General features: G+C 40.0%; 22 non-coding genes across 22 annotated transcripts; all 22 read right to left on the bottom strand.

The window, feature by feature from the left end:
• Positions 1-8569: 8569 nt before the first annotated feature.
• On the bottom strand, positions 8570-8641 carry TRNAG-UCC (transfer RNA glycine (anticodon UCC)). Its single transcript has one exon. It is a non-coding gene; the product is annotated as a tRNA-Gly (tRNA).
• A 643-nt stretch (positions 8642-9284) lies between these two features.
• Positions 9285-9356, bottom strand: TRNAG-UCC (transfer RNA glycine (anticodon UCC)). The gene has a single exon. It is a non-coding gene; the product is annotated as a tRNA-Gly (tRNA).
• Positions 9357-9427: 71 nt separating this feature from the next.
• Positions 9428-9499, bottom strand: TRNAG-UCC (transfer RNA glycine (anticodon UCC)). Its single transcript has one exon. It is a non-coding gene; the product is annotated as a tRNA-Gly (tRNA).
• Positions 9500-9713: 214 nt separating this feature from the next.
• Positions 9714-9785, bottom strand: TRNAG-UCC (transfer RNA glycine (anticodon UCC)). The gene has a single exon. It is a non-coding gene; the product is annotated as a tRNA-Gly (tRNA).
• A 500-nt stretch (positions 9786-10285) lies between these two features.
• On the bottom strand, positions 10286-10357 carry TRNAG-GCC (transfer RNA glycine (anticodon GCC)). The gene has a single exon. It is a non-coding gene; the product is annotated as a tRNA-Gly (tRNA).
• Positions 10358-11572: 1215 nt separating this feature from the next.
• Positions 11573-11644, bottom strand: TRNAG-UCC (transfer RNA glycine (anticodon UCC)). The gene has a single exon. It is a non-coding gene; the product is annotated as a tRNA-Gly (tRNA).
• Positions 11645-11858: 214 nt separating this feature from the next.
• On the bottom strand, positions 11859-11930 carry TRNAG-UCC (transfer RNA glycine (anticodon UCC)). Its single transcript has one exon. It is a non-coding gene; the product is annotated as a tRNA-Gly (tRNA).
• A 778-nt stretch (positions 11931-12708) lies between these two features.
• TRNAG-UCC (transfer RNA glycine (anticodon UCC)) lies at positions 12709-12780 on the bottom strand. Its single transcript has one exon. It is a non-coding gene; the product is annotated as a tRNA-Gly (tRNA).
• A 643-nt stretch (positions 12781-13423) lies between these two features.
• On the bottom strand, positions 13424-13495 carry TRNAG-UCC (transfer RNA glycine (anticodon UCC)). Its single transcript has one exon. It is a non-coding gene; the product is annotated as a tRNA-Gly (tRNA).
• A 71-nt stretch (positions 13496-13566) lies between these two features.
• Positions 13567-13638, bottom strand: TRNAG-UCC (transfer RNA glycine (anticodon UCC)). Its single transcript has one exon. It is a non-coding gene; the product is annotated as a tRNA-Gly (tRNA).
• A 214-nt stretch (positions 13639-13852) lies between these two features.
• Positions 13853-13924, bottom strand: TRNAG-UCC (transfer RNA glycine (anticodon UCC)). The gene has a single exon. It is a non-coding gene; the product is annotated as a tRNA-Gly (tRNA).
• Positions 13925-14424: 500 nt separating this feature from the next.
• On the bottom strand, positions 14425-14496 carry TRNAG-UCC (transfer RNA glycine (anticodon UCC)). Its single transcript has one exon. It is a non-coding gene; the product is annotated as a tRNA-Gly (tRNA).
• A 214-nt stretch (positions 14497-14710) lies between these two features.
• On the bottom strand, positions 14711-14782 carry TRNAG-UCC (transfer RNA glycine (anticodon UCC)). Its single transcript has one exon. It is a non-coding gene; the product is annotated as a tRNA-Gly (tRNA).
• Positions 14783-15425: 643 nt separating this feature from the next.
• On the bottom strand, positions 15426-15497 carry TRNAG-UCC (transfer RNA glycine (anticodon UCC)). Its single transcript has one exon. It is a non-coding gene; the product is annotated as a tRNA-Gly (tRNA).
• A 1215-nt stretch (positions 15498-16712) lies between these two features.
• Positions 16713-16784, bottom strand: TRNAG-UCC (transfer RNA glycine (anticodon UCC)). Its single transcript has one exon. It is a non-coding gene; the product is annotated as a tRNA-Gly (tRNA).
• Positions 16785-16998: 214 nt separating this feature from the next.
• Positions 16999-17070, bottom strand: TRNAR-UCU (transfer RNA arginine (anticodon UCU)). The gene has a single exon. It is a non-coding gene; the product is annotated as a tRNA-Arg (tRNA).
• A 356-nt stretch (positions 17071-17426) lies between these two features.
• On the bottom strand, positions 17427-17500 carry TRNAG-GCC (transfer RNA glycine (anticodon GCC)). The gene has a single exon. It is a non-coding gene; the product is annotated as a tRNA-Gly (tRNA).
• Positions 17501-17571: 71 nt separating this feature from the next.
• On the bottom strand, positions 17572-17643 carry TRNAG-UCC (transfer RNA glycine (anticodon UCC)). Its single transcript has one exon. It is a non-coding gene; the product is annotated as a tRNA-Gly (tRNA).
• Positions 17644-18143: 500 nt separating this feature from the next.
• On the bottom strand, positions 18144-18215 carry TRNAG-UCC (transfer RNA glycine (anticodon UCC)). The gene has a single exon. It is a non-coding gene; the product is annotated as a tRNA-Gly (tRNA).
• A 929-nt stretch (positions 18216-19144) lies between these two features.
• On the bottom strand, positions 19145-19216 carry TRNAG-UCC (transfer RNA glycine (anticodon UCC)). Its single transcript has one exon. It is a non-coding gene; the product is annotated as a tRNA-Gly (tRNA).
• A 1207-nt stretch (positions 19217-20423) lies between these two features.
• On the bottom strand, positions 20424-20495 carry TRNAG-UCC (transfer RNA glycine (anticodon UCC)). Its single transcript has one exon. It is a non-coding gene; the product is annotated as a tRNA-Gly (tRNA).
• A 1350-nt stretch (positions 20496-21845) lies between these two features.
• On the bottom strand, positions 21846-21917 carry TRNAG-UCC (transfer RNA glycine (anticodon UCC)). Its single transcript has one exon. It is a non-coding gene; the product is annotated as a tRNA-Gly (tRNA).
• Positions 21918-22099: the final 182 nt, after the last annotated feature.

Raw genomic sequence — 22099 nt, 5'->3', positions numbered from 1 at the left:
AACTTTTAAAAGCTTTAACAATTTAACGGTATACGTTTTCGACAATAAGGCAAGTTCGTATTAACTTACGATGGACGACGTTACCTTTTTTGGTATGAACGAATCTTTTCTCTGTCACACAGGAAAAATAAATTCCGTTTTAATACTTTATTGAAACAGGTCTGCTCGTAACTTCAAACAAAAACTAACTCGGCTTGGAATTATTCACAAAAACGGGATACTAAAATATTCAGTGGATTAATTAGCGAGACAATCTAACTAATCTGAAGTTTCAAGTAATGAAAGTGCCCTATGTGTAGTTACAAATGTTTTTATGACGGTTAGATTTATTTATTTATTTAGTTATTTATTTAAGAGACATACCTACGAAGCCGGAACGACTTACATGTAGTCATCACGATATGTGGTTTAGCTGATTGATTGAATGATTAGCGCGATATTTTGCAGCGATGTTAATGTAACTGCAAGGCGTTAACCGACGCCTTGTGAAATACCTTGTTTATATACAATATACAGAGATGCTAATATATTAATGGTAAGTTGCGAAAATCACAGTGCGCGTAAAACTCAGACATTATATAGTGACTAGTAAAACAATATAGCATAGTGAACAAGTTGGCCTGAACACAATATGTTGATATACGAAGCCCTCCCCACCTCGCCGTCTTGCGCGCGTGCCCTGATTTCCCCTGGGGAGACGCGGTCTGGGGCGCGGATTTCTCGGGGGGGCGCGGTCTGGGGGCGCGTCGCGGTTAATTTAAAAATCAAATGAAAACATAGATTTAAGTGTTTTGCGCGGTTAATTTGACTTTGAAACATGGATTTGTGTGTTTTGACGTCATAGAATATTCTTTGTTAAAGTAACGTAGAATGGAAATATTTTTAAACTTTATTTTAATATCATTGTAGTACTTAAATATGCTTGGCACTTGAACCTATATCACGAGTATTTCTTAAAACGACTATACATCTAAACTCTACTTTTAACGCAACGAAATACAATTCCGATATTCAAATATTTAAAAATACTTAGTGAAAAGAGACTTTAACCGTTTTTAAAATTCACAATATATTTATTTAAAAAATCGAACGTTTCGGAGGAACTGTTCCTCCTTCTTCATGGGATTTTTACAAGTCTGACAGTACGATGGTAAAACTTTGGGACGAAAAAATATTTATGCATACATATAGTGGAGGCTACTGTTCTTTAGCCGCGAGCGTTTTTTCTCAAAGGCGAGTCGACCCCCGTAGAAGTGTTATATGGGCTCGATATCTTCGTTCGCGCTCGAGGCTTTTATGTCGGAATGGTGGATTCTGCGAGAGGATGAATTGGTTTGTTGTGTGTGTGTGTGTGTGTGAGAGGGTGAGGACCATAAACACGTTTTAAAAAGTGGAGAAAACGTGGCTACGTTAAAGGGAACCATCGTCACGGTTTAAACATCGCGCAGATTTATTTTTTTAAATTTCGATGGATTCGCGTACATTGAAATGAGTTTTATGTAATTTTGGGTTGAGCTAGTATGTCTATTGAGTCCCATCTAGCATTATGGCACCAAAAACACGAAGGTGTTCGCTAAGGGGGAGAATTATTGTACGGGTTGTTTATAATTTTGGGGCTCTTTACGCCTTTGATGAAATGGGCTACGGCATTGCCCCCCCCCCCCATGTAATAATCACCACAAACACGGGAGATTTTATAAATGATGGCCTTGTTGGTTCTTTGTTATTACATAATAAAGCTGACAATTTGGGCGGTGGGTGATAAATAGGATCGAGACCTACTGATTTAAGATTTTTGGCTATTTTTTGGAGAGAAACCATGATAAAAGGGGAAACATGCTGAGATGAAAGAAGGAGGAACAAGGGGAATCCCAAAATAGGCCTCACTTCAATTTAAATGCACTTTTTGAAACTTAATACTTTCATATGCTACACTGCCGAAACGTTGGATTTTTTAAATATATATATTAAGATTTTTAAAACCGTTTAAAGTCTCTTTTCATTTGGTTTTTCACAATGTGTTTTCTCTTCACTTCTAAAAATACTTAATTAAGTTAGTTTGTATGAAATACTTACTAATACCCGAACGATGGACTTTAGATTGGATAAGATTTGTAAATATCATTTCGAAACTAATAATTTTCACGCTTTATTTAAATCAAGCAATTTCATTTTTAAAAATGAAAGAAGTTAAACAATACACATGTAGTCAGAAAGATATTATAAAAACACTAAAATTAAAATAAAATGAAAAACTCTTTATTCAACTTTAATACGTTACGCTATTTAAGAAACGTAATTTTAGAAAACAGACATAACGTAAAACCAATGTGATGAAAAAGTAGCAAAAATAATCTTAAAACGACTTATATTTTCTTACACACGATTTTTCGGTACCACACAGCGATTTTGTGAGATTTCACAACGGCGAAATTATTAGGGTCACGGTGAAAATGACAATGTTTAGGAGCACTTATACAAAGAATGGTAGGACAGTCTAAATCCTCGACGTTCTTGACGTTAACTCCTATGAAATCCGATAAAACTTTGGCCTTTACTAAACCTTTCCAAAAAAAACTTTAACCCTTGTTCTTTTATATAATTCGCGATGGCTCCTAGGCTGTTGTAGTCTTCCTGTCCGTCGTCCCAACGGAGATCACAAATGTTCCAATACAACCATCTACAATGCCATTTATCGTCTTCCGTAAGACTGGAATATGGATATGGTGGTTTAAAGGTCCAGACGTTATGCTTCTCCGTTTCCGTATCGTAAATAGCTAACTCTTTAATTATCATTTCTCCATTCACACGGAAAAAGTTTGCCCCCGATAAAACATGTCCTTTTCATTTTTAGAAATAAACTTGTTTTTAAAAAAACTTAGAATATGCAATTAAGACTTCGCTCTGAAAACACTGAAGCTTCCATCAGTCCAGTAACTTTATCTTATGAAAATTTTTCATCAGGTCAATGGAACCCCCAAAACATTTTCTACGTTATTAGTACTTTGCACAGCTATTCTGACTTGAACCGGGTTTTTTAATGCTTGTTGAATTGAATGGATAAATTACTTCAGTTTTTATATAAAGGATATCGGTTGGATAGAAAAAAATCTTATTCAAAAGCTGAAGTATATTTTATTATATAACACCATCAATTAAAAACCACTTTGCCCAAGTCTGATAAGCTGAGTTTACTCGCTTCTTCAAATGTATTGAAATCCATATCGTTATAAATAATAAAACATAATTAATATAAAAAGTTCAGAAATGCTTATTTTATTTCGTTTAACAGCTTTCATTTTTAAAAATGTTATTGCTTGACTTAAATAAAGCGTGAAAAAACAATTGCTAAGACTAAATTTCTAACTCTAATAACTTGTAAATCAATTATACAATTATCTATTCATAAGTGTTAGAGACTTTATTACAGTGAAATTAAAACATGTAGAAATGTATATGAAATAAATTTAAGAAAACTCAAACATTTGACCGACATACCTTTTCTGGTTTAAATCAACAATTTTATTATTCTTTCTTTTCATTTTTTTGTACAACCATTTGTTTTTATATAGATAACCTGAGGACGGCTATAATATGAACATATACCAAAAAAATCGGGAATTAAACACAAACAACCTTAAGTTTACTATTTTTATATTCACACGTCCTCAATTATGCAAATTTTATATTAACATTTCTACTATACATATTTCATAATTAATTTTTACATAAATAATTATTTTTTATATAAAATCGTACAATTCTATCAGAACTTAAACCGTAAGATTCAGGCATATAATTTCCAAAAACACAAACTACATTTGGAGTACTAATATTTATACTCACACAATTATATTTCGTACTAACAATTTCACCATCTTTTAAACTTTCAAATACTGCCAAGTGTTCGTCGCATATTTTTATACTTCTCAAGGTGTTAAAGAAAAAGTGGTTCACACCAGAGCAAACTTTTTTCAATTGAAAAAGCATTTCACTCCCCGAAACTGTCACTTGCTGACAATGTACAAAGTCGGGGTTACGGGATTTCAAGTAATTTAACATCCACGATTTTCCTTCATTTCCATCTTTTCCTATTACAAATATTATTTTTCGGTCTGAGAGAATTAAATGTTCCAATAAACTTTTCTGCCATGGTCTAAGTTCTATATCTTTGTTTATTCGTTTAGGGGTTTTCATTTGTTCCACCCAAGCACTTGTCAAATTTCCAAAAAGATGCGATGGTAGTCCCGATCGAGCAACGGCTTCTGCGCGGACTCGTTGTTTATCAATTTCCGCTTCTACTTTACCCAAGTTTACTTTGTGAGGGCTTAGACTGCACCGTCTAATATGCCGACTCAGTTGTGATTTAAACGATTTATTGCATGTTGTACACGATGTACGTTTACATTTATGGGTTCTTAATCTATAGCCACGTATTCGTTTCTGGCAACTTGGACACTGAATATATTTGTTTCGACCCATTTGGATTATATTCGAAGAAGACAAACACATACGTTTTACTCGAACCGAGTCTATTCATAAACTGTTCTCGATTTTTGAGGGATCTCCGTATATAAAGTATAAAATGTGGGTTCTGAGGGTAGAAATAATATCAGCCCTATTTTGATTTTCTTCCAAGTTAAGTGTTTCAGATAACGTTTACTTATTCAGCACCTTCATTTGATATAACCCTGTATCTTCCAACAATTCAGTTTTATGTTATGTATAATTCCCTTATTCATTACATCATTCCAAATTTAGCCCAATTCATTCACTGACGTTGGTCTTCTGAAATGGATATTCCAATAAAAACCTTTTCTTATATCTTCGCTTCTGTTTAATCGGAATATTGTCAATATAAAAAACATCATATGCTTTATTTAAATATAAAGAATAAACACTGGTTGGGTTAAGGCTAGAGTGAAATGGAATAATTAAGTAAATAGACATAAATTTTAGATCGCCTTTCCTCCAAAATATCTAATAGCGCTAGTACATTCTCGATAAATATACAAGTTCTTGTGAATAAGAGACGTTTTTTATCAAATAATCATAGACAAAAAACTAAATAACGATAAATAATGTACAATTAATTTATTAAATAACGAGAAAATGTCTTAAGGTAATAAAAAATAAAACAAGCGATTAATTAATCATTAAAAATATAATATTATCAATTTGATGATTGTTTCAGGATATCGATTATGATCAATGTTTGTACTAGAGTGATCATACCCAAAATGAGGTTAAATGAAATAATTAAGTAAACAAGCATAAATTTTAGATCGCCTTTCATCCAAAATATCTAATAGCTCTAGTACATTCTAGATAATTATACAAGTTCTTGGAAATAAGAGACTTTTTTCAAAGATAAGCAAATTTTAAAGCTTATTGTCATTGGTTCCATAATAAAAACCGCATTGTAACGTAATAATGGTTACATCTATCTGTAAACTTATCAAGATAAGAAATGGTATATCACTATATAACGATCATTGATAATAAATTTCTAATCGTAAAACGCTAAACAAGGTTATTTTTTTTTTACTGTTTTGGTATTTATATTGTCAACACACACACTCAAATTTGCTATATTATATTTATGGTATGTACTTGAGACAATAATGGTATTTAAAATAGCTTAATATAGAAGTAAACACATTACGTAAAGCATATAAAGCATAATTATTTATATAGCTTATTAATTAACTATTAATAAGGTTATTTTTTTACTTTATAAAAATTAATTATGCAGAGAGTTCTTAGTTAAAGAAGATTCGAATGCGACTGTGGGGTGTGGTGGGGTGGGAAGTCGCGTTGATGGAAATATTGTTTCTGTTTGTACCGTCAAAGAGAAAAAAAAGTAAGTTTCTATTTTATTATATTTACCAAGGAGAATTATTATCCTCCTTGGTGGAACCACTCTACGGCCTCTCATTGGCTGAAGGTTCAAAACGAACTGGCGACAAGCTCGGCCGTCGGCGGCAGCATTCTAGATACATATGAGATTTCGATGGCCAAGAGGAAATAAAAAAGTACTGGCAACTTTTATTAGTGAAGTTGGCGTTGCGTGACGGAGACCGGCCGTTGAACATTTTATAGAAAAACCTATTGAAATACGCCAAAATAATATTATATCGCACAGCCATTTCCTCTTTAAAAATTCTAGAGCATCTACACACGATAAGATAGTTCTTGGAAATAAGAGACTTTTTTCAAAGATAAGCAAATTTTAAAGCTTATTGTCATTGGTTCCATAACAAAAACCGCATTGTAACGTAATAATGGTTACCTCTATCTGTAAACTTATCAAGATAAGAAATGGTATATCACTATATAACGATCATTGATAATAAATTTCTAATCGAAAAACGCTAAACAAGGTTATTTTTTTTTACTGTTTTGGTATTTATATTGTCAATACACACCCTCAAATTTGCTATATTATATTTATGGTATGTACTTGAGCCCAATAATGGTATTTAAAATAGCTTAATATAGAAGTAAACACATTACGTAAAGCATATAAAGCATAATTATTTATATATCTTATTAATTAACTATTAATAAGGTTATTTTTTTACTTTATAAAAATTAATTATGCAGAGAGTTCTTAGTTAAAGAAGATTCGAATGCGACTGTGGGGTGTGGTGGGGTGGGAAGTCGCTGTCCCTCGTATGTCAGACGATACTGCGGCTAGACACTACAAATACGTGAGTTAGAACTTTTAATTAAATTATTTATACAAGTTGCAGAAGGTAGTTCGTTTCAACCCTTTAAAATGTCGAATTAATTACAATTATATAGATAAATTACGATTTAAACGGATTATATATCATATCGGATTAGTCGTAATCATGTAAACAAAAGTTCTAAATTAAATTTAAATAACTTTTCCTTATTAATTATATTCTAGGGTTCGCCAGCGATAAATAAATTATAGCAATAAATTTAAGGAGTTTAGGGATGAGTGGAACAAATTACGGCTCTTCGTTTTTCCAATTGCAATTCGGATGTACCCTAAAATGGACCCAAATGGACCAAATGTACCCTAAAAACGACCAAAGTCACCATTTTCGCCCCTATGTACCCCATTTCGGACCAAATGTACCCCAAACTGGACCTTTTAGCTTTATTGTAATGTTAAACGCCCATAGAGATCCCCCTAAAAAGAATAATAAACTGGCGGTCCAATTTTGGGTACATTAATTATTTCGGAGAGATAAAACTAATTCTGGCAAACTGCTGCGATTTATAGTGAATGGGAAAAAAAAGCCAATTTCTAGCGATTGGGAGCAATAATAAAACCTTATAATTTGTATACACTCTGCTCTTTTTTTCCAAAACACTTTTACCGATGACCACCCGCTATTTTACGGTACCCTTTTACAACCCTTAGGGGCCCGAAAGTGTTTGAAAGTGTTTGTCGGCGAAAACCCATTGAACTATTTATTACCAACTCGAAAGACAGGTGCCAGACATTCACTATGACGGGTAGGCTGTTTGCATAACATCGTGTCAGTCCACACCGCCTGCCGAATAGGGGCAGATAACCTATTGACCTAAAATGGGTTAACACCTGGGTTTTATGGGTTATAACATCGTAAATCATCTAACCTTTTGACCTAAAATGGGGGTGCCTCCAGCTATTAACTATGACGGGCCGGCTGTTTGCATAACATCGTGTCACCACCATAGGGGGAGATAACCTGTTGACCTATAATGGGTTAGCACCTGGGTTTTATGGGTTATAACATCGTAAATCATCTAACCTTTTGACCTAAAATGGGGTGCCTCCAGCTATTAACTATGACGGGCCGGCTGTTTGCATAACATCATGTCACCGCCATAGGGGCAGATAACCTATTGACCTATAATGGGTTAGCACCTGGGTTTTATGGGTTATAACATCGTAAATCAGCTAACCTTTTGACCTAAAATGGGGTGCCTCCAGCTATTAACTATGACGGGCCGGCTGTTTGCATAACATCGTGTCACCACCATAGGGGCAGATAACCTATTGACCTAACATAGTAAATCAACCTCGTAAAACAGCTAACCTTTTGACCCCGCCGAAAATGTACGCAAAATGGGGGCCCTATAGGGGCCTGTTTCACCCTCTTTTAACGGCTGTTTGCATCGTGTCCATAGGGGCAGATAACCTATTGACCTCGTAAATCAGCTAACCTTTTGACCCCGCCGAATATTGCCGCAAAAGGGGGGCCCCTATAGGGGCCCGTTTCACCCGCCCGCAGGTGCCCCTTATCGGCATACGCACTCCCTTATCTCTGCCGGGAATCGACCTCGCGTCAACTGCTTGGAAGGCAGTTATGCTCACCACTATACCACCATCGCGATGTGAAATATCTTGATAAATATTATTATTTATAGCGATACACTGGAATAACATATAAAGAAGAAGCGCGTGCTATGGCCGGGAATCGAACTCGGGTCAAAGTTTTGGAAGGCAGCTACGCTCACCACTATACTACCATCGCGATGTGAAGTATCTTGATAAATATTATTATTCATAGCGATACACTGGAATAACATATAAAGAAGAAGCGCGTGCGATGGCCGGGAATCGAACCCGGGTCAACTGCTTGGAAGGCAACTATGCTCACCACTATACCACCATCGCGATGTGATTTATGTTGATAAATATTATTATTCATAGCGATACACTGGAATAACATATAAAGAAGAAGCGCGTGCGATGGCCGGGAATCGAACCCGGGTCAACTGCTTGGAAGGCAGCTATGCGCACCACTATACCACTATCACGATGTGAAATAACGTTACAAATATTATTATTCATAGCGATACACTGGAATAACATATAAAGAAAAGGCGCTTACGATGGCCGGGAATCGACCCTGGGTCAACTGCTCGGAAGGCAGCTATGCTCACCACTATACCACCATCGCGATGTGAAGTATCTTGATCAATATTATTATTCATAGCGATACACTGGAATAACATATAAAGAAAAAGCGCTTACGATGGCCGGGAATCGACCCTGGGTCAACTGCTCGGAAGGCAGCTATGCTCACCACTATACCACCATCGCGATGTGAAGTATTTTGATAAATATTATTATTTATAGCGATACACTGGAATAACATATAAAGAAGAAGCGCGTGCTATGGCCGGGAATCGAACTCGGGTCAAATTTTTGGAAGGCAGCTACGCTCACCACTATACTACCATCGCGATGTGAAGTATCTTGATAAATATTATTATTCATAGCGATACACTGGAATAACATATAAAGAAGAAGCGCGTGCGATGGCCGGGAATCGAACCCGGGTCAACTGCTTGGAAGGCAACTATGCTCACCACTATACCACCATCGCGATGTGATTTATGTTGATAAATATTATTATTCATAGCGATACACTGGAATAACATATAAAGAAGAAGCGCGTGCGATGGCCGGGAATCGAACCCGGGTCAACTGCTTGGAAGGCAGCTATGCTCACCACTATACCACCATCGCGATGTGAAGTAACTTGATAAATATTATTATTCATAGCGATACACTGGAATAACATATAAAGAAGAAGCGCGTGCGATGGCCGGGAATCGAAACCGGGTCAACTGCTTGGAAGGCAACTATGCTCACCACTATACCTCCATCGCGATGTGATATATGTTGATAAATATTATTATTCATAGCGATACACTGGAATAACACATAAAGAAGAAGCGCGTGCGATGGCCGGGAATCGAACCCGGGTCAACTGCTTGGAAGGCAACTATGCTCACCACTATACCACCATCGCGATGTGAAATGTGTTGATCAATATTATTATTCATAGCGATACACTGGAATAACATATAAAGAAGAAGCGCGTGCGCTGGCCGGGAATCGAACCCGGGTCAACTGCTTGGCAGGCAGCTATGCTCTCCACTATACCACCATCGCGATGTGAAGTATCTTGATAAATATTATTATTCATAGCGATACACTGGAATAACATATAAAGAAAAAGCGCTTACGATGGTCGGGAATCGACCCTGGGTCAACTGCTCGGAAGGCAGCTATGCTCACCACTATACCACCATCGCGATGTGAAGTATCTTGATCAATATTATTATTCATAGCGATACACTGGAATAACATATAAAGAAGAAGCGCGTGCTATGGCCGGGAATCGAACTCGGGTCAAATTTTTGGAAGGCAGCTACGCTCACCACTATACTACCATCGCGATGTGAAGTATCTTGATAAATATTATTATTCATAGCGATACACTGGAATAACATATAAAGAAGAAGCGCGTGCGATGGCCGGGAATCGAACCCGGGTCAACTGCTTGGCAGGCAGCTATGCTCTCCACTATACCACCATCGCGATGTGAAGTATTTTGATCAATATTATTATTCATAGCGATACACTGGAATAACATATAAAGAAGAAGCGCGTGCGACGGCCGGGAATCGACCTCGGGTCAAATTTTTGGAAGGCAGCTACGCTCACCACTATACCACCATCGCGATGTGAAGTATCTTGATAAATATTATTATTCATAGCGATACACTGGAATAACATATAAAGAAAAAGCGCTTACGATGGTCGGGAATCGACCCTGGGTCAACTGCTCGGAAGGCAGCTATGCTCACCACTATACCACCATCGCGATGTGAAGTATCTTGATCAATATTATTATTCATAGCGATACACTGGAATAACATATAAAGAAGAAGCGCGTGCTATGGCCGGGAATCGAACTCGGGTCAAATTTTTGGAAGGCAACTATGCTCACCACTATACCACCATCGCGATGTGAAATGTGTTGATCAATATTATTATTCATAGCGATACACTGGAATAACATATAAAGAAGAAGCGCGTGCGCTGGCCGGGAATCGAACCCGGGTCAACTGCTTGGCAGGCAGCTATGCTCTCCACTATACCACCATCGCGATGTGAAGTATTTTGATCAATATTATTATTCATAGCGATACACTGGAATAACATATAAAGAAGAAGCGCGTGCTATGGCCGGGAATCGAACTCGGGTCAAATTTTTGGAAGGCAACTATGCTCACCACTATACCACCATCGCGATGTGAAATGTGTTGATCAATATTATTATTCATAGCGATACACTGGAATAACATATAAAGAAGAAGCGCGTGCGCTGGCCGGGAATCGAACCCGGGTCAACTGCTTGGCAGGCAGCTATGCTCTCCACTATACCACCATCGCGATGTGAAGTATTTTGATCAATATTATTATTCATAGCGATACACTGGAATAACATATAAAGAAGAAGCGCGTGCGACGGCCGGGAATCGACCTCGCGTCAACTGCTTGGAAGGCAGTTATGCTCACCACTATACCACCATCGCGATGTGAAATATCTTGATAAATATTATTATTTATAGCGATACACTGGAATAACATATAAAGAAGAAGCGCGTGCTATGGCCGGGAATCGAACTCGGGTCAAATTTTTGGAAGGCAGCTACGCTCACCACTATACTACCATCGCGATGTGAAGTATCTTGATAAATATTATTATTCATAGCGATACACTGGAATAACATATAAAGAAGAAGCGCGTGCGATGGCCGGGAATCGAACCCGGGTCAACTGCTTGGAAGGCAACTATGCTCACCACTATACCACCATCGCGATGTGATTTATGTTGATAAATATTATTATTCATAGCGATACACTGGAATAACATATAAAGAAGAAGCGCGTGCGATTGCCGGGAATCGAACCCGGGTCAACTGCTTGGAAGGCAGCTATGCGCACCACTATAGCACTATCACGAGGTGAAATAACGTTACAAATATTATTATTCATAGCGATACACTGGAATAACATATAAAGAAGAAGCGCGTGCGATGGCCGGGAATCGAACCCGGGTCAACTGCTTGGAAGGCAGCTATGCTCACCACTATACCACCATCGCGATGTGATATATCTTGATAAATATTATTATTTATAGCGATACACTGGAATAACATATAAAGAAGAAGCGCGTGCGATGGCAGGAAATCGAACGCAGGTCAACTGCGTGGAAGGCAGCTACGCTCACCACTATACCGAGGTGATATAACGTTACAAATATTATTATTCATAGCGATACACTGGAATAACATATAAAGAAGAAGCGCGTGCGATGGCCGGGAATCGAACCCGGGTCAACTGCTTGGAAGGCAGCTATGCGCACCACTGTACCACTATCACGAGGTGAACTAACGTTACAAATATTATTATTCATAGCGATACACTGGAATAACATATAAAGAAAAAGCGCTTACGATGGCCGGGAATCGACCCTGGGTCAACTGCTCGGAAGGCAGCTATGCTCACCACTATACCACCATCGCGATGTGAAGTATTTTGATCAATATTATTATTCATAGCGATACACTGGAATAACATATAAAGAAGAAGCGCGTGCGACGGCCGGGAATCGACCTCGCGTCAACTGCTTGGAAGGCAGTTATGCTCACCACTATACCACCATCGCGATGTGAAATATCTTGATAAATATTATTATTTATAGCGATACACTGGAATAACATATAAAGAAGAAGCGCGTGCTATGGCCGGGAATCGAACTCGGGTCAAAGTTTTGGAAGGCAGCTACGCTCACCACTATACTACCATCGCGATGTGAAGTATCTTGATAAATATTATTATTCATAGCGATACACTGGAATAACATATAAAGAAGAAGCGCGTGCGATGGCCGGGAATCGAACCCGGGTCAACTGCTTGGAAGGCAACTATGCTCACCACTATACCACCATCGCGATGTGATTTATGTTGATAAATATTATTATTCATAGCGATACACTGGAATAACATATAAAGAAGAAGCGCGTGCGATGGCCGGGAATCGAACCCGGGTCAACTGCTTGGAAGGCAGCTATGCGCACCACTATACCACTATCACGAGGTGAAATAACGTTACAAATATTATTATTCATAGCGATACACTGGAATAACATATAAAGAAAAGGCGCTTACGATGGCCGGGAATCGACCCTGGGTCAACTGCTCGGAAGGCAGCTATGCTCACCACTATACCACCATCGCGATGTGAAGTATCTTGATCAATATTATTATTCATAGCGATACACTGGAATAACATATAAAGAAAAAGCGCTTACGATGGCCGGGAATCGACCCTGGGTCAACTGCTCTGAAGGCAGCTATGCTCACCACTATACCACCATCGCGATGTGAAGTATTTTGATAAATATTATTATTTATAGCGATACACTGGAATAACATATAAAGAAGAAGCGCGTGCTATGGCCGGGAATCGAACTCGGGTCAAATTTTTGGAAGGCAGCTACGCTCACCACTATACTACCATCGCGATGTGAAGTATCTTGATAAATATTATTATTCATAGCGATACACTGGAATAACATATAAAGAAGAAGCGCGTGCGATGGCCGGGAATCGAACCCGGGTCAACTGCTTGGAAGGCAACTATGCTCACCACTATACCACCATCGCGATGTGATTTATGTTGATAAATTTTATTATTCATAGCGATACACTGGAATAACATATAAAGAAGAAGCGCGTGCGATGGCCGGGAATCGAACCCGGGTCAACTGCTTGGAAGGCAGCTATGCTCACCACTATACCACCATCGCGATGTGAAGTAACTTGATAAATATTATTATTCATAGCGATACACTGGAATAACATATAAAGAAGAAGCGCGTGCGATGGCCGGGAATCGAAACCGGGTCAACTGCTTGGAAGGCAACTATGCTCACCACTATACCACCATCGCGATGTGATATATGTTGATAAATATTATTATTCATAGCGATACACTGGAATAACACATAAAGAAGAAGCGCGTGCGATGGCCGGGAATCGAACCCGGGTCAACTGCTTGGAAGGCAACTATGCTCACCACTATACCACCATCGCGATGTGAAATGTGTTGATCAATATTATTATTCATAGCGATACACTGGAATAACATATAAAGAAGAAGCGCGTGCGCTGGCCGGGAATCGAACCCGGGTCAACTGCTTGGCAGGCAGCTATGCTCTCCACTATACCACCATCGCGATGTGAAGTATCTTGATAAATATTATTATTCATAGCGATACACTGGAATAACATATAAAGAAAAAGCGCTTACGATGGCCGGGAATCGACCCTGGGTCAACTGCTCGGAAGGCAGCTATGCTCACCACTATACCACCATCGCGATGTGAAGTATCTTGATCAATATTATTATTCATAGCGATACACTGGAATAACATATAAAGAAGAAGCGCGTGCGACGGCCGGGAATCGACCTCGCGTCAACTGCTTGGAAGGCAGTTATGCTCACCACTATACTACCATCGCGATGTGAAGTATCTTGATAAATATTATTATTCATAGCGATACACTGGAATAACATATAAAGAAGAAGCGCGTGCGATGGCCGGGAATCGAACCCGGGTCAACTGCTTGGAAGGCAGCTATGCTCACCACTATACCACCATCGCGATGTGATATATCTTGATAAATATTATTATTTATAGCGATACACTGGAATAACATATAAAGAAGAAGCGCGTGCGATGGCAGGAAATCGAACGCAGGTCAACTGCGTGGAAGGTAGCTACGCTCACCACTATACCACTATCACGAGGTGATGTAACGTTACCAATATTATTATTCATAGCGATACACTGGAATAACATATAAAGAAGAAGCGCGTGCGATGGCCGGGAATCGAACCCGGGTCTACTGCTTGGAAGGCAGCTATGCGCACCACTATACCACCATCGCGATGTGATATATCTTGATAAATATTATTATTTATAGCGATACACTGGAATAACATATAAAGAAGAAGCGCTTACGATGGCCGGGAATCGACCCTGGGTCAACTGCTCGGAAGGCAGCTTTGTTCACCACTAAACCACCGTCGCGATGTGAAATACCTTGATCAATATTATTATTCATAGCGATACACTGGAATAACATATAAAGAAGAAGCGCGTGCGCTGGCCGGGAATCGAACCCGGGTCAACTGCTTGGCAGGCAGCTATGCTCTCCACTATACCACCATCGCGATGTGAAGTATCTTGATAAATATTATTATTTATAGCGATACACTGGAATAACATATAAAGAAGAAGCGCTTACGATGGCCGGGAATCGACCCTGGGTCAACTGCTCGGAAGGCAGCTTTGTTCACCACTAAACCACCGTCGCGATGTGAAATACCTTGATAAATATTATTATTTATAGCGATACACTGGAATAACATATAAAGAAGAAGCGCGTGCGATGGCAGGGAATCGAACGCAGGTCAACTGCGTGGAAGGCACCTATGCTCACCAATATACCACCATCGCGATGTGAAGTATCTTGATAAATATTATTATTCATAGCGATACACTGGAATAACATATAAAGAAGAAGCGCGTGCGATGGCCGGGAATCGAACCCGGGTCAACTGCTTGGAAGGCAGCTATGCTCACCACTATACCACCATCGCGATGTGATATATCTTGATAAATATTATTATTTATAGCGATACACTGGAATAACATATAAAGAAGAAGCGCTTACGATGGCCGGGAATCGACCCTGGGTCAACTGCTCGGAAGGCAGCTATGCTCACCACTATACCACCATCGCGATGTAAAGTATCTTGATCAATATTATTATTCATAGCGATACACTGAAATAACATATAAAGAAGAAGCGCGTGCGCTGGCCGGGAATCGAACCCGGGTCAACTGCTTGGCAGGCAGCTATGCTCTCCACTATACCACCATCGCGATGTGAAGTATCTTGATAAATATTATTATTCATAGCGATACACTGGAATAACATATAAAGAAAAAGCGCTTACGATGGCCGGGAATCGACCCTGGGTCAACTGCTCGGAAGGCAGCTTTGTTCACCACTAAACCACCGTCGCGATGTGAAATACCTTGATAAATATTATTATTTATAGCGATACACTGGAATAACATATAAAGAAGAAGCGCGTGCGATGGCAGGGAATCGAACGCAGGTCAACTGCGTGGAAGGCACCTATGCTCACCAATATACCACCATCGCGATGTGAAGTATCTTGATAAATATTATTATTCATAGCGATACACTGGAATAACATATAAAGAAAAAGCGCTTACGATGGCCGGGAATCGACCCTGGGTCAACTGCTCGGAAGGCAGCTATGCTCACCACTATACCACCATCGCGATGTGAAGTATCTTGATCAATATTATTATTCATAGCGATACACTGGAATAACATATAAAGAAGAAGCGCGTGCGATGGCAGGAAATCGAACGCAGGTCAACTGCGTGGAAGGCAGCTACGCTCACCACTATACCACTATCACGAGGTGATATAACGTTACAAATATTATTATTCATAGCGATACACTGGAATAACATATAAAGAAGAAGCGCGTGCGATGGCCGGGAATCGAACCCGGGTCAACTGCTTGGAAGGCAGCTATGCGCACCACTATACCACTATCACGAGGTGAAATAACGTTACAAATATTATTATTCAAAGCGATACACTGGAATAACATATAAAGAAGAAGCGCGTGTGATGGCCTGGAATCGAACCCGGGTCAACTGCTTGGAAGGCAGCTATGCGCACCACTATACCACTATCACGAGGTGAAATAACGTTACAAATATTATTATTCATAGCGATACACTGGAATAACATATAAAGAAGAAGCGCGTGCGATGGCCGGGAATCGAACCCGGGTCAACTGCTTGGAAGGCAGCTACGCTCACCACTATACCACCATCGCGATGTAAAGTATCTTGATAAATATTATTATTCATAGCGATACACTGGAATAACATATAAAGAAGAAGCGCGTGCGATGGCCGGGAATCGAAACCGGGTCAACTGCTTGGAAGGCAACTATGCTCACCACTATACCACCATCGCGATGTGATATATGTTGATAAATATTATTATTCATAGCGATACACTGGAATAACACATAAAGAAGAAGCGCGTGCGATGGCCGGGAATCGAACCCGGGTCAACTGCTTAGAAGGCAGCTATGCTCACCACTATACCACCATCGCGATGTGCAATGTGTTGATAAATATTATTATTCATAGCGATACACTGGAATAACATATAAAGAAGAAGCGCGTGCGATGGCCGGGAATCGAAACCGGGTCAAATGCTTGGAAGGCAGCTACGCTCACAACTATATATAGTGGTATACCACCATCACGATGTGAAGTATGTTGATAAATATTATTATTCATAGCGATCCACTGGAATAACATATAAAGAAAAAGCGCTTACGATGGCCGGGAATCGACACTGGGTCAACTGCTCGGAAGGCAGCTATGCTCACCATCGCGATGTGAAGTATCTTGATCAATATTATTATTCATAGCGATACACTGGAATAACATATAAAGAAGAAGCGCGTGCGCTGGCCGGGAATCGAACCCGGGTCAACTGCTTGGCAGGCAGCTATGCTCACCACTATACCACCATCACGATGTGAAGTAGCTTGATCAATATTATTATTCATAGCGATACACTGGAATAACATATAAAGAAGAAGCGCGTGCGATGGCCGGGAATCGAACCCGGGTCAACAGCTTGGAAGGCAGCTATGCTCACCACTATACCACCATCGCGATGTGAAATATGTTGATAAATATTATTATTCATAGCGATACACTGGAATAACATACAACAAAGAATCGCGTGCGATAACCGGGAATCGAACCCGGGTCAACTGCTTGGAAGGCAGCTATGCTCACCACTATACCACTATCACGAGGTGAAATAACGTTACAAATATTATTATTTATAGCGATACACTGGAATAACATATAAAGAAGAAGCGCGTGCGCTGGCCGGGAATCGAACCCGGGTCAACTGCTTGGAAGGCAGCTTTGTTCACCACTAAACCACAGTCGCGATGTGAAATACCTTGATAAATATTATTATTTATAGCGATACACTGGAATAACATATAAAGAAGAAGCGCGTGCGATGGCAGGGAATCGAACGCAGGTCAACTGCGTGGAAGGCACCTATGCTCACCAATATACCACCATCGCGATGTGAAGTTTCTTGATAAATATTATTATTCATAGCGATACACTGGAATAAAATATAAAGAAGAAGCGCGTGCGATGACCGGGAATCGAACCCGGGTCAACTGCTTGGAAGGCAGCTATGCTCACCACTATACCACCATCGCGATGTGATATATCTTGATAAATATTATTATTTATAGCGATACACTGGAATAACATATAAAGAAGAAGCGCGTGCGATAACCGGGAATCGAACCCGGGTCAACTGCTTGGAAAGCAGCTATGCTCACCACTATACCACTATCACGAGGTGAAATAACGTTACAAATATTATTATTTATAGCGATACACTGGAATAACATATAAAGAAGAAGCGCGTGCGCTGGCCGGGAATCGAACCCGGGTCAACTGCTTGGAAGGCAGCTTTGTTCACCACTAAACCACCGTCGCGATGTGAAATACCTTGATAAATATTATTATTTATAGCGATACACTGGAATAACATATAAAGAAGAAGCGCGTGCGATGGCAGGGAATCGAACGCAGGTCAACTGCGTGGAAGGCACCTATGCTCACCAATATACCACCATCGCGATGTGAAGTATCTTGATAAATATTATTATTCATAGCGATACACTGGAATAACATATAAAGAAGAAGCGCGTGCGATGGCCGGGAATCGAATCCGGGTCAACTGCTTGGAAGGCAGCTATGCTCACCACTATACCACCATCGCGATGTGATATATCTTGATAAATATTATTATTTATAGCGATACACTGGAATAACATATAAAGAAGAAGCGCGTGCGATGGCAGGAAATCGAACGCAGGTCAACTGCGTGGAAGGCAGCTACGCTCACCACTATACCACTATCACGAGGTGATATAACGTTACAAATATTATTATTCATAGCGATACACTGGAATAACATATAAAGAAGAAGCGCGTGCGATGGCCGGGAATCGAACCCGGGTCAACTGCTTGGAAGGCAGCTATGCGCACCACTATACCACTATCACGAGGTGAAATAACGTTACAAATATTATTATTCATAGCGATACACTGGAATAACATATAAAGAAGAAGCGCGTGCGATGGCCGGGAATCGAACCCGGGTCAACTGCTTGGAAGGCAGCTATGCTCACCACTATACCACCATCGCGATGTGATATATCTTGATAAATATTATTATTTATAGCGATACACTGGAATAACATATAAAGAAGAAGCGCGTGCGATGGCAGGAAATCGAACGCAGGTCAACTGCGTGGAAGGCAGCTACGCTCACCACTATACCGAGGTGATATAACGTTACAAATATTATTATTCATAGCGATACACTGGAATAACATATAAAGAAGAAGCGCGTGCGATGGCCGGGAATCGAACCCGGGTCAACTGCTTGGAAGGCAGCTATGCGCACCACTATACCACTATCACGAGGTGAAATAACGTTACAAATATTATTATTCATAGCGATACACTGGAATAACATATAAAGAAAAAGCGCTTACGATGGCCGGGAATCGACCCTGGGTCAACTGCTCGGAAGGCAGCTATGCTCACCACTATACCACCATCGCGATGTGAAGTATTTTGATCAATATTATTATTCATAGCGATACACTGGAATAACATATTAAGAAGAAGCGCGTGCGACGGCCGGGAATCGACCTCACGTCAACTGCTTGGAAGGCAGATATGCTCACCACTATACCACCATCGCGATGTGAAATATCTTGATAAATATTATTATTTATAGCGATACACTGGAATAACATATAAAGAAGAAGCGCGTGCTATGGCCGGGAATCGAACTCGGGTCAAATTTTTGGAAGGCAGCTACGCTCACCACTATACCACCATCGCGATGTGAAGTATTTTGATCAATATTATTATTCATAGCGATACACTGGAATAACATATTAAGAAGAAGCGCGTGCGACGGCCGGGAATCGACCTCACGTCAACTGCTTGGAAGGCAGATATGCTCACCACTATACCACCATCGCGATGTGAAGTATCTTGATAAATATTATTATTCATAGCGATACACTGGAATAACATATAAAGAAGAAGCGCGTGCGATGGCCGCGAATCGAACCCGCGTCAACTGCTTGGAAGGCAACTTTGCTCACCACTATACCACCATCGCGATGTGATTTATGTTGATAAATATTATTATTCATAGCGATACACTGGAATAACATATAAAGAAGAAGCGCGTGCGATGGCCGGGAATCGAACCCGGGTCAACTGCTTGGAAGGCAGCTATGCGCACCACTATACCACTATCACGAGGTGAAATAACGTTACAAATATTATTATTCATAGCGATACACTGGAATAACATATAAAGAAGAAGCGCGTGCGATGGCCGGGAATCGAACCCGGGTCAACTGCTTGGAAGGCAGCTATGCTCACCACTATACCACCATCGCGATGTGATATATCTTGATAAATATTATTATTTATAGCGATACACTGGAATAACATATAAAGAAGAAGCGCGTGCGATTTCAGGAAATCGAACGCAGGTCAACTGCGTGGAAGGCAGCTACGCTCACCACTATACCGAGGTGATATAACGTTACAAATATTATTATTCATAGCGATACACTGGAATAACATATAAAGAAGAAGCGCGTGCGATGGCCGGGAATCGAACCCGGGTCAACTGCTTGGAAGGCAGCTATGCGCACCACTGTACCACTATCACGAGGTGAAATAAAGTTACAAATATTATTATTCATAGCGATACACTGGAATAACATATAAAGAAAAAGCGCTTACGATGGCCGGGAATCGACCCTGGGTCAACTGCTCGGAAGGCAGCTATGCTCACCACTATACCACCATCGCGATGTGAAGTATTTTGATCAATATTATTATTCATAGCGATACACTGGAATAACATATAAAGAAGAAGCGCGTGCGACGGCCGGGAATCGACCTCGCGTCAACTGCTTGGAAGGCAGTTATGCTCACCACTATACCACCATCGCGATGTGAAATATCTTGATAAATATTATTATTTATAGCGATACACTGGAATAACATATAAAGAAGAAGCGCGTGCTATGGCCGGGAATCGAACTCGGGTCAAATTTTTGGAAGGCAGCTACGCTCACCACTATACTACCATCGCGATGTGAAGTATCTTGATAAATATTATTATTCATAGCGATACACTGGAATAACATATAAAGAAGAAGCGCGTGCGATGGCCGGGAATCGAACCCGGGTCAACTGCTTGGAAGGCAGCTATGCGCACCACTATACCACTATCACGAGGTGAAATAACGTTACAAATATTATTATTCATAGCGATACACTGGAATAACATATAAAGAAAAAGCGCTTACAATGGCCGGGAATCGACCCTGGGTCAACTGCTCGGAAGGCAGCTATGCTCACCACTATACCACCATCGCGATGTGAAGTATTTTGATCAATATTATTATTCATAGCGATACACTGGAATAACATATAAAGAAGAAGCGCGTGCGACGGCCGGGAATCGACCTCGCGTCAACTGCTTGGAAGGCAGTTATGCTCACCACTATACCACCATCGCGATGTGAAATATCTTGATAAATATTATTATTTATAGCGATACACTGGAATAACATATAAAGAAGAAGCGCGTGCTATGGCCGGGAATCGAACTCGGGTCAAATTTTTGGAAGGCAGCTACGCTCACCACTATACTACCATCGCGATGTGAAGTATCTTGATAAATATTATTATTCATAGCGATACACTGGAATAACATATAAAGAAGAAGCGCGTGCGATGGCCGGGAATCGAACCCGGGTCAACTGCTTGGAAGGCAACTATACTCACCACTATACCACCATCGCGATGTGATTTATGTTGATAAATATTATTATTCATAGCGATACATTGGAATAACATATAAAGAAGAAGCGCGTGCGATTGCCGGGAATCGTACCCGGGTCAACTGCTTGGAAGGCAGCTATGCGCACCACTATACCACTATCACGAGGTGAAATAACGTTACAAATATTATTATTCATAGCGA

Source organism: Leiobunum rupestre, chromosome 1 (genome assembly GCF_980474605.1).
Source record: "Leiobunum rupestre chromosome 1, qqLeiRupe1.1.hap1, whole genome shotgun sequence".
NCBI lineage: Eukaryota > Metazoa > Arthropoda > Arachnida > Opiliones > Sclerosomatidae > Leiobunum > Leiobunum rupestre.
The sequence above is the reverse complement of the archived record's forward strand: the minus strand, read 5'-3'. Positions and strand labels throughout refer to the sequence as shown.